The sequence below is a fragment of the Felis catus genome, chromosome E3 (assembly GCF_018350175.1).
Source record: "Felis catus isolate Fca126 chromosome E3, F.catus_Fca126_mat1.0, whole genome shotgun sequence".
In the NCBI taxonomy this organism is placed as follows: Eukaryota; Metazoa; Chordata; class Mammalia; order Carnivora; family Felidae; genus Felis; species Felis catus.
In genome coordinates, this window is record NC_058383.1 from 34,071,776 (window position 1) to 34,083,924 (window position 12,149).

The following is a 12,149-nucleotide window of genomic DNA, read 5'->3' on the forward strand; positions in this document are numbered from 1 at the left end:
CTTGTCGTGTGGCCTTCGTGAGTCTGGGTGGGGCATGGTGCCCACCTGCGTGGGCCTGTTGGCATGGAGTGTTCTCCAGGGAAGCCTGGCTCCTTCTAGGCAAACATAAGTCTGCGGGTGACGTGGGCCTTTGTCAGTGTAGGTGCTGGGGGTGGGTCTAGGATGTGAGGTGACAGACTCCCATGGAGTTTGCCGACGGGGCGATCTTCAGGGACTCCTTGTATCCCTTCCTCCCTCCCCCAGGACATTCCATCCCTCCTTTCTTCCTGGTTTTCCAGCCCATGGGAATGGGGGTGCCCAAAGTGTCCGCATATCTGAATCCCCTGGGGTGGCTCTGCTCACACCGGAGCATGTGAGACTCTTCTCGGTGTCCAAACCCCCCTGGCGGGCTGCCCTCCCCAGGGGCCGAAAGAGCCAGTCAGGAGGTCCTGGTGGGACCCGAGAATTCACATTGCTGACCAGCTCCCGGGAGATGGGGATGCTACTGGCCGGGGACCACTGTGTGTATGACATCAATCTGGAGGATTTGCTAAGTGACAGGGGTGATTGTCACCTTACCACACATTAGAATCACCTGGGCATCTTTTAAAAGCCCTGTGCCCCGGGCTGCATCCTTGCTCTGATGGCATCTGGAGGCAGAGAACTCTCTGGATGGTTCCAGCGCACAGCTGAGGTTTTGAACCTGTTCTTGTAAAAGATTCAGAAGATTCCTCGGTAAGTGCAGGTTTGGGGGTCGTGAGATGACACTACCAGTGTCCTCACCATGACACCATCACCCTTACCGTGACATCACCCTCCTTGTGTGGCATCACTTCACGATGACCTCCCCTTCCTGTGTCGTGAGCATCATCACAGCTGACCCTTGCTGGGTACTTGTTAGGCACCTGCACTCTTCCACATGCTGTCAGTCAGTCACTCAACAAACAGGTACATGCTGGGAGCTGGGGACGCTGACCCACTGGAGCAAGCCCTCAGCCTCTGAGCTGCCGCGTGATCGAGGAGGGAGGGGGGCAAAACAGGTGGTGGGTGGCAGGGACTATGGAGATAAGCGGGGCAGGATACAGGAGAGGAGACTGAGGCACAGACAGGCGAAGTTAACTGGCCCGAGGGCACGAAGAGAGAAAGGGGTACACCTGGGATGGAAATTAGATCTGCCTGACGGCGGGATGATTTCCTTTCTCTCCCGTGAGCCAAGCCAACACCGGCACCACTCGGCTTTCTGTCTGCTGGTGGGTTTAGGACATCGCCGCTGCCTCCTGTCTCAGTCTGGAAAAGTGCAGGCTGAGCAGATCGCTCACAAGGCCCCATGGGGAGGGGAGCCGGCAAAGTTGCAAAATCGGTTAGCACGCCTCACCTCGGAGAGAAATGAAAAGTTTTCCCGAAGAGAGGGCCGCCATGCTAGTGAGACGGCGGTCTTTGCCGCCACCTGCTGGTTGTGAGGTGGACGTGCGTCGGGGGGGGGCCTGATTTCTCAAATCGGTCCAAGGACTCTTCAGTCCTCTGGGTGCCCAGCCATGTGTCTGACACTGCAGGGCACGGGCTCTCCGCTGGGGCGATTCACCGTCTCCTGCCCACCTGGGATGTTGGCTATGGCCACAGACATTTTTGGTTGTCACAGCTGGGGATGAGTGCTCCTGGCATCTGGTGGGCAGAGGCCACAGGGACACTGCTAAGCATCCTTCAGTGCACAGGGCAGTCCCCACGACAGAGAATTACCTAGTCCCACGTGTCAGGCGTGCCGAGCTTGAGAAACCCTGCTCCGGGCACAGAAAGCACATGTGTACTCAAGGAACCAACAACATAGTTGGAAAGAATCTCATTCATTCAGTGAATAATTGCCAAACTCCTGTGATGTGTCTAGAACTGTTCTTGGGGTCTGGGACACTGGGGACACATCACTGCAGGTGAATGACAAGATCTGTGTCCTTACTAGCTTATACGGAAATGGCCGATACACGAACCAATGATACACATGAGAAATTTAGGTAGTATTAGGGTCATGAAGAAAATAAAACAGGGTCATGAGCTAGAGGGTGGCCAAGAGAGACAGTAGTCTAGGAAGGACAATCAGAGAGGGCTTTCTGGAGGAGGTGGAATTGTGCTGATACCCAGTGAGGAATCTGCCATGTGGGGAAAGAGCAGACCAAGCAGGTGACAGACAGTAAGTGCAAAGGCCCTGAGGTGGAAACAAGCTCATGTGTTTGAAAAGAAGAAAGAAGGAGAGTGGAGGGAGGGTGTAGGAGGTGATTATGGGTGGGAGACACATAGGTAAAGGGGGGGAGGAGGGAGAGGAAGGGGTCGGCTAGTGCCCATGGTCTATGGCAAGGAGGTGCCGATGATAAGTGGGGTTTGCGATTCTGTTCTGTTCTATCCTATCGTATTCCATTCCATTTTGAGGGCAAAGAGACCTCTCTAGGTGAGGGAATGCGTGGACCCTACGACTGTGGTTCTCAACCCCACCTTCACATCAGCACCATCCAGAGACTTAAGGAAACCACATGTCTAATGCTTGGGCCTCAAACTCCTACCACTGGGGAGCCCGGAAGCTTGCAGGGCAGGCGCTGTTAGCCCCATTTTGCAGATGGGGAGCCTCAGGAGCAGAGAAGGGGGACCGTGCGGGTGATAGATCCAGGACTGAGACCTTGCCCCAGTGTCATCAGCCCCTCCCTCCCTCTGACATCGGGCTTCTCACTCCCAGTACCTGAGAGTCAACGCCCTGGATTTCACTTATAGTAAAAAGGGGAGCGATCTGTGGTCTCTGCGTGTCCCCAAGTGAATTTCCACTTGTTATTTTCCCAGCACATGACACCCAACCGCTGGGTCACTGGTATTAGGTCCCCAGGAAGGTTGGAGGCAGGCCCATCATCTCTGCCTGGTTCCAACAACAGCCCGTGCTTTGTGAAATGTTTATGAGTTAGGTCCCCTCTGGGGCACATGGAGCGTGTGGGGGGAGAGGGGAGGCGGGAGAGATGGAAACACACACGCACACTCACACGCGTGTGCAGGTGCACACTCATGCACGGACGCCTGGAGAAATGCATAAACACAGTGACAGAGACAGAGACAGAGACAGAGAGAGGGGTGGGGAGAAGGCAGCAGAGGAGGAAAGAGCTGACTCGGAGACGGGCAGGAGAGAGATCCGCGCAGAGAAAGGAGAGGCAGAAAAAACAGAAGAGACCTCGAGAAACCAAGAATGTGGAGACGTCGGGGGAGGGGGCGGTGAAAGACCCCTCGGAGTCGGAGAGGGTGGGGAACAGAAAGATGGTCCGTGCAGGCCCTTCTGGGCTGCAGACACCGGCCAGGGCGACACTTCCAGGCAGCATGTGGGGCCGGGGAGTGGGGTCCCTTAGGACAGGGCCCTGGGTTCCCACAGAGCTGGGGACAGTCAGAGGGTGGGCGGGGACGTTCCCGGGTGGGTGACAATAGCCCTGAGGCAGTCGTGGGTCCCCTTTCCAGGAGCAGTATATCCCATGCAATAGTTGGGACATACTTATCTTAAACAATGATGTATCGCTTCTGCGATTATTCAAATTTAAACGGGCGTCTTGGGTTTCAGTCTGCTAAATCCGGCAACCCTACCCCTCCTTTCTAGGCTCCACTCTTCTCCCAGGTATCCACACTGCTCCAGCCACACGAGCTTCCTTGCTGTTCCTCGAACACGTCCGGCATTTACTGTTCCCCTGCCTGGAACACTTTCACCAGACAGCAGCGAGACCTTCCCTGGTTCCTTGGCTAAAATTGCATCCCCTTCGCCACACTCCCAAACAGCCTCTTCCCTCCTGCGCTCTCTTGATCTCCTTAGCGTTTGCTGCTATGTAATGTGACCTGTGTTCTATACGCTTGATTTATTATCTGTTTTCCCCACTGGACTCTGTGTTCCTCGCTGATTCCTGAAACAGTAGCTGCTACTCGTTGGATAAATGTGTAAACCCCAGACTCTACCCAGTCTCTCCTCTGAGCACATTTTCCACCCAGCCCACCCCCTGGGGCGTTGGTCGCCTCGTTGCTGTGTTGAAAGTTCCAAGTATCAGGTGTTTAGGGTTGTGCTGGGCATCTCGGCTTTTCTTGGCTACCTCGTAAGTCCTACGCATTCATTCACGTCAATAGGAGTTTAGGAAGAGTCAACTATGGGCCAGAAACTGATGTATATGGAGGTGTGGGGGGCAAACTCCCCTGGGATCCCAGCCCAGAACAATCTTCATACGACGTAGGGGTGAGATGATTATCTGAGAGAGGCAGGGAGGAATGGAAGAAGGAAGGAAGGAAGCAATGTACGCACAGGAGGGGTCACATTAAAAATGATGGGGTGCCTGGGTGGCTCAGTCAGTTAAGCGTCCGACTTCAGCTCAGGTCGTGATCTCACCGTCCGTGTGTTTGAGCCCCACGATGGGCTCTGTGCTGTCATTGTGGAGCCCGCTTGGGATCCTCTCTCTTTCTGTCTGCCCCTCCCCCATTCGTTCTCTTTCTGAAAAATAAATAAAACATTAAAAACTATATTTAAAAAGTGCTCGCTTTGGCAGCACATATACTAAAAACTATATTTAAAAAAATCACATGGCTACTTATCGTGAACCATTCGTTCTCTCTCTCCGAAAAATAAATAAAACATTAAAAACTATATTTAAAAAAATGAACTGGTTACTTATCGTGAACCATCCGTTCTCTCTCTCTCCAAAAAATAAATAAAACATTAAAAAATGTATTAAAAAATGAGATGGCTACTTATCATGAACCGCGACTGTACCCAGTTCTGTCTTTTAAAGGAGGACGGGCTGGCATGGTTCCCGCCCGTGGGGAGGTAGACCCGGCCAGGATTCATAGCTGCCAGCAGTGGAGACGGATTTTGGCTGGCGTCAGCATGGACGGAGAGAAAGGGCTGCCCGTCGCTCTTCCGGTCTCTGCGAGGGCTGGGGAATAGGTTTGGGGTTACGCACCCCGGGTGATGGCACAAATCACGCAGTCAGAGGGATCTGTGGAGGGCTCGGCACCACGGCTGGCTGGCCTTGCTGGCTATGTCTGCTTGCTGTCCCCAGCCCTGGACCTCATCCCACCAGCTGTCACGGATGTCCTGGTGTCCATCCCCCAGCCATGGCAGGTGGATCTGATCGGCTGAGGCTCCTCATGCGCTGGGAAAAGGAGGATCTGGATTTTGAGCCACTGGTAGACTGCTGGCACTGTCTCGTCCATGAATCTCAGGACGGGCATCCCCCCGGCCCAGGGAGGAGGGCTGATTTGGGGGCAGCTGAAGGGAATGACAAGTGCCCCCCCCAGCAATGCCCCCCTGTCCTCACAAAGCCTATCAGGGGAGGAGAAAGGAGACCTCAGGCGATGCCCATTGTGTAGCAGAACTTGGCATGACTGCTTGGTGGCTGTGGAGAGGTGGAGAGACAGGTCCACACGTGAGCCTGCACCAGCTGACTGAGTGTCACTCTTTCAAAAAGGTTTTTATTTATTTTTGAGAGGGAGAGAGAGAGAGAGCAGGGGAGGGGCAGAGACAGAGAGGGAGACACAGAATCTGAAACAGGCTCCAGGCTGCGAGCTGTCCGCACAGAGCCCGACGCGGGGCTTGAACCCACCAACTGCGAGATCATGACCTGAGCCGAAGTCGGACGCTTAACCCACGGAGCCACCTGAGTGTCCCCTGAATGAATTACTCTTAAAAGATGAGTGATTTTTTCTTAAGTTTCTCGAGGGTTGAGATGGACAGTAAAAACCGAATCAGTGGGGGGCTTTGCAAAATTCAGGGAAACCTCTTCCCAGTAGAGTAGCTGTTACCACCCACAAACCCGTTTTGCCCCCACATCAGTGCTCCTTGAGGAAATGAAGGAAAGATGGAGTTTCCTGCCAGGCAGGGGGTGGGGGGTGGGGGAGTTGGGGGAAGGGGAGGGGAGGGCTGGGGCTGAGAAAGGACCATGCATGGGTCCCCAGAAGGAGGGAGGGGTGGGAGGTGATGGGGAAGGAAGCCAGGCAAGACTGAAGGGGCACGTGAGGCCATGTCTGAGGAAGGGAATGGGGGAGGAAGGGAATAAGCCAAGAGCCCCACCCCACTCTGCCCCCCACCCCACTGTGCCCCCCCCCTGCCCCCACCATGGTCTGCAGAACCAGAAAGGCAGCTGACAGTGAGGGAGAAACTTTGCTTTCTCAAACTCTGTGGATTCTGGAACTCCCTGACACCCCTGGGGTCCTTAGACCCTGCTGCCCACAGAGGAGGGGGCCCGGCAGAAGCCATGGCCCCCGAACTCAGCGGCGGCCCCCGAACTCAGCGGCTGCCCCCGCTCAGGGTGCTAGCATCGCCTCCCCTAAAATGGAGACTGTTGTGGGTCCAAGCATCTACTCCAAAAGATACATTGAAGGTTGAATACCAGTACCTGCGAATGTGATCTTATTTGGAAAAAAGGTGGGGGAGATCGATCTTCTGGAGTTGTGGGATGTAGGATGCCCAGTTTGTGCTGGTTCTTGGCGGTGGTTCTGGGAGGTCCTTGCAAAGCAGGCTTAGTGCTGGCCCTGGAGGGCCTCCTGCTGGACTCAGCCTTCATCCCCGCGTATTTGCATTGGGAATGTCCTTCCTGTCTCCATCACACCTTAGGGCTCCCTTCTGAGATCTGTGTTGAGCCACTGGATCTTTTTTGACCAAGAATGGGAGGTGCTGGTCACTCACCCACAGATGAATAAACTGAGGCACAGAGAAAGGGACTAATTTGCTCAGATTCACAAATCAAGCTATCAGATATCAGAACGAGGACTATATCCCACGTCAGGAGCATTTTTCTGCTCTAGACCCCGGACAGTTTGACAGCCAGTTCACAGACTGATTCAGATCTATTTGTCTGTCTGTCTGTCTATCATCTCTCTACCCATCATCTGTATATCTATCTATCTATCTATCTATCTATCTATCTATCTATCTATCTTATTATTCATTATTTTTCTTCTTGATGATAGCATATGTTCATTGTAGAAAATTCCATAGTTCCACATTCAGGCATGACTCCCATTAATATTTTGGTGCATTTTTTTCTAGCTATAAGTTTTGGTACACTTATATTCATCTAGCTATTGCTGATAAAGACACATATGCACAAACATAGTTAACTAAGCAGGCAGTTTCCCCTAATTCTTCCAGCATCTGTGTGTTCCCCTCAGGCATGTCTTTAAGTTTCACCTAAGAATCTGCTTATATAAAAAGGCTACCATCAGCCCCTGTGGCCCCAGCTCATATGGTACCTTTGTGTAAATTAGCAAAAGTCACCCCTCCAGGTAGGGGCATGTGACTTCGCAGGTGGAAACAGAAAAAGTCCTTTTGTGAACCATCCCAGCCCCACAGCACATAGTCTGGTGAGCAGGTGCAGCTTAGAATTCACCCTCACCTTGGCTGTTTGGAGGGGTGCCTTGTGCAGTGCCCAACCTGCCCAACCAGATGTGATGGCCCTGTGCACAAAAGCGTTCTTGAACAATGTGGGCATTTCTGAAATAGGTATTAGTCAAAGGTTCATGAAAAATGCATGCAAATCATGAACTTCTAGTCAAGATAAACAGAGGCCAAACACTTTGACTCCAGAGTCATTCTTTAAATCTCTCTTCCAGGTGAATTGCCCATTTCTGTCTCCCTGGTATCTAGCAATGTACTTGGCCTAGAGGAAATACTCTGTATTTATAAAACTGAAATGACACGCATAGTATAGTGGTTGTAAAATATATCTGCAGATTCTCTGACCCTCCCGCTATGAAAAGGTGGAGTCTAATTCCTCTTCTCTGGATCGGGGGCTGGCCTTTGTGATTGGAGTCTACCCAACAGGTGCCAGAAATGTCGCTGCATGACTTCTGAGGCTAGGCTGTACAGGACGATACAGCTTCCGCGTGGTTCTCCCAGCCCTTCCCCCAACATGCGCCCCTGGAACTGTGAGCCACCACGGCCTGAGGAAGCCCCAGGAGCCACATGGAGGGACCACATGACTGCTGGCCTCACCCGCAGGGCGTGGGAGGGAGGGAGCTTTCGGATGATTCCAGAGCCCTTCAAGCTGCACCAGCTGAGGCTGAGTGGAACAGAGAGACTGGCAGTCTACACCAAGCCCGGCCAACGGGGAGATTTGTGAGCAAACTAAATGTCCTCACCATGCCGTGTCGCCCAGCGTTGGGGTGGTCTGGGAGGCAGGCTAGATAAATGGAACAGTTCGGCTGCGGAATATTACATTTACAGCCTGCTCGGGGCCACACCATTTGCCTTTATGTGCTGATGGATTTTGCCACAAGCGTCTATGACCTGAGGACGTTCTCTGGTCCCAGGAGTCTGCTTAGCTAATACCTTCACTGGGAGCAGCTCGCTCCCCGCCCCCAGGTGGGACAACCTTAGTGTGTCTAATGACGGATTACACTGGTAGAAGGGTGACTGCAGCAACCCCAAAATGTTCTTGGAGGAGAATGAAAGGAGAATACCGTTTACCTTCAAAATGCAAAGTGCCGTCCTGTTTGCAAACCCCTTTCCAGCTGGGATCTCAGATGCCTGGAGCAGGCCTGTGGGCAAAGAACAGTCGTCTCCAGTCGAGGAAGAGAGAACTTGATGGGGACTTGGTGGCAGAATAGGCTTGGACCCCCACCTGCTGGTCCGTTAAACTCTGTGTTCCCCGGCTGCAGATGCCCTCAGAAGGGACCACCTGCTGTGATTTCCCCAGAACTCCAATTTCAAAGGATTCTGCAGTGATGCCCATTGAGTCACAGGTCTTGGGGTGGATAGCAGCGGTCAGCACTCCCGCGGCTCCCAGGGCCGCATCCTGGCCTCTGGGCTGAGCAAAGGGTCAGCCACAAAGGAAATGATGTGGAGGCGGAAGAAAACCTGCTGGGAAGCGGGAGCCTCAGCCGGATTAGCAAGTGACCAGCACTAACTCATCAAAGGACCTGGATGAAAGGCTTGGAGATCACTCGGGGAGAGTTTAAACACAGGCAGCTTAAGTGGTAACAGACCCAAAGTGCGGGATCAAAGAGGACTTCAGAATCACAGCTCAGCCTGCGCTGGGAGCCGCTCACCCCCGCGCATCCCCTGTGCACTGCTGTGAATCAGGCTAGAGGAGGGGCGGGGACGGCGTGCTGACCCAGCAAAAGGCTTCACCTTCAAGCCCAGCCATGTCTCCGAGCCGCAGAACTCGGGGCACAGGTAGGACGGTGCATGAGAGCCACTGGCTTGTTTTCCTTTGTTTTTGGGAATAATTATAGACTCACAGGAACTTGCAAACAAATAAAAGTGAAAAAGGACACAGCGTCCCGTCACCTTTACTGGAAGCTTCTGCCAGGGGTGACATCCCAGGTAGCTGTACAGAACCAAAGTTGGGAGATGGACGTTGGTGCAATACTGCTAACTGGACTGCAGACCTACTTTGTGTGTGTGTGTGTGTGTGTGTGTGTGTGTGTGTGTGTGTGTGTAGCTCTATGCAATTTTCTCCCACATGTAGATTCACATCCCCACACTGTAACCAAGACACGGAACTTCTCCATCACCACGAAGGAGGCCCTTTCTGCTACCCAGATATGGTTGCACACCCAGAACCACCCCAGGATGGATGCCGGGCCACCACTCATGCATTCTCTGTCTCAGAGTTCTGTCATTTTGAGAACACTCCACAGATGGAATTCTACAGCAGGAGCTGGCTTGAGACCAGCCTTTCTTCCCTCAGCAAGAATGCCTGTGAGATACCCCCACACCCCGGCCCTGAGTTACGATATGCACCAATATCATCCCTTTCCACGTGCAAGCAGTGTTCAAGGGAATGGGTGGGGCACGGTTTATTTATCTACGCCCCCCTCTCCCCCCAGGATGTTTGAGTGGTTCCAGATTTTGGCAGTTACAACTGTTATTTTCACTGAATGATACATGGGTTTTAATGCAGGAGGCCCCAGAAAGTATCCCTAAGGAGCACACTGCTAAATTTGATGGAAGGGTGTGGATTTAGATGCCCCTACAACATCAGCTGGGCTCTTCTCTGCACAGCCTGCAAGAGGAAGATGTTCTCTCGGGGATAGAGAGAGGCGACGTTTCTCTTCAGTCTTCAGTAGATTTTTATCCAAGGAAACTGGGAATCTTGCGACTCACAGAGTTTCTCTCTTTGCTTTGGCCACTAGGAAGCCCTTGGCTTTTTAAGCTTTTTTTCTTTTTTAACTTTAATTTTTAAAAAAAATTTTTTTCAACGTTTATTTATTTTTGGAACAGAGAGAGACAGAGCATGAACGGGGGAGGGGCAGAGAGAGAGGGAGACAGAATCGGAAACAGGCTCCAGGCTCTGAGCCATCAGCCCAGAGCCTGACGCGGGGCTCGAACTCATGGACCGCGAGATCGTGACCTGGCTGAAGTCGGACGCTTAACCGACTGCGCCACCCAGGCGCCCCTAACTTTAATTTTTAATTTTTAAAAATGTATTTATTTTTGAGAGAGAGAGAGAGAGAGCAAGTGAGCAGGGGAGGGGCAGAGAGAGAGGGAGATTCTGAAACTGAAGCAGGCTCCAGGCTCTGAGCTGTCAGCACAGAGCCTGACTCCGGGTTCGAACCCATGAACCATGAGATCATGACCTGAGCTGAAGCCGGATGCCCACCTGACTGAGTCACCCAGGCGCCCCTAATATTTATTTTTTGCTTTTACACATTTAGTATAAGAACACAGAGAATTTTACCAGAATTCCAGGGGAAGTCTCCCGTTGCCGAGAAAAATCTGCCGGGACTGGACCTCGTTTCCCAGGAAGTAAATGCTCGGTGCTCAGTGTAATGTGTGGGGAAGCTGGGAAGGATGGGTCACCTTTGCCGGACTCTGAGCTCCCGGGGTTATCAGAACTGTTGCCCTGTCCACCTACCCTCACTGGCCAAGCACAAGGCCAGGTGCTAGCTGTGCCCAGTAATGCCGAGCCCTTCTGCTTCCCGAGGGCAGCGGTGGGCATCCTGCCCAGTGGATCCAGCTTGATCCACCGGGAGTTGGAGAGACCCAGAGCATCCGAGAACGTTAAGAGTGGATGGGAGGCAAGTCTATGGAGCCCTCAGGAGTGGTGTGCAAAGAGGGGCCTGGATTTCTGATTTCCCAGAAGGGAAAACACGATTCTGGGAACCAAAGTCTGTTGCCCACTTTTTATCTTGCCGAGTAAGTCCATCAATTAAGCAACTACCCAAATGCACAAGCACATACAAGCCCATGTGCCAAAGACAATTACTATCATCTCCTGTCCCAGCCATGTCATGCTTACACACACACGCACACGCACACACACATGCACCAATGCACGGGAAGGGAAATATTTTGGAATCAAAGGTTGAATTTTAAACGAAGACGTGGAATTTCTTATTTTTTTTCGCTTCATTCATGTCGAGATCATGCATTCTTGACATGAGTGAAAATTGGCTCATTTAAAAAATTCATAGACGCTTTATTTCTTTTAATACTAGTTCGTCTACTGACTATGCGAAATATAGATATGTTACGTACAACTCACCATAGTCTATGTATGTGTGTATATACCTTTTTTAAAAATACTTTTTTAGTGTTTATTTATTTTATAGAGAGACAGACTGTGAGCAGGGGAGGGTCGGGGAGAGAGAGAGAGAGAGAGAGAGAGAGAGAGAGAGAGAGAGAGAGGTCAGGCTCCGCACTGTCAGAACAGAGCCAGATGTGGGGCTCAAGCCCACAAAGCATGAGATCATGACCTGAGCTGAAGTTGGGCACTTAACTGACAGAGCCACCCAGGTGCTCCCTGCATATACTTTGTATAGATACATACACATACAGTGAATCTTTGCTCACTTCCTGATGGGCGGGATAATGAATAAAACATGTGGGTAAGATTTTATCTCTACTCAGAAAATTGGCTCTTGGCTATTGCCATTGGTTCATGGCTTCTGGTACAGAAACAGATTATATCTATATCTATATCTATATCTATATCTATATCTATATCTATATCTATATATCTTCTATATTTATCGAATCTATCTATATCTATGTCTATATCTGAATCTATATCTGTATCTAGATATCTATATCTGTATCTATATTTGTATCTATATCTGTATCTATATTTGTATCTATATCTGTATCTGTACCTATATCTATATACCTGTATTTGTATCTATATGTGTATCTATGTCTATATCTATATATCTATATCTGTATCTGTATCTAT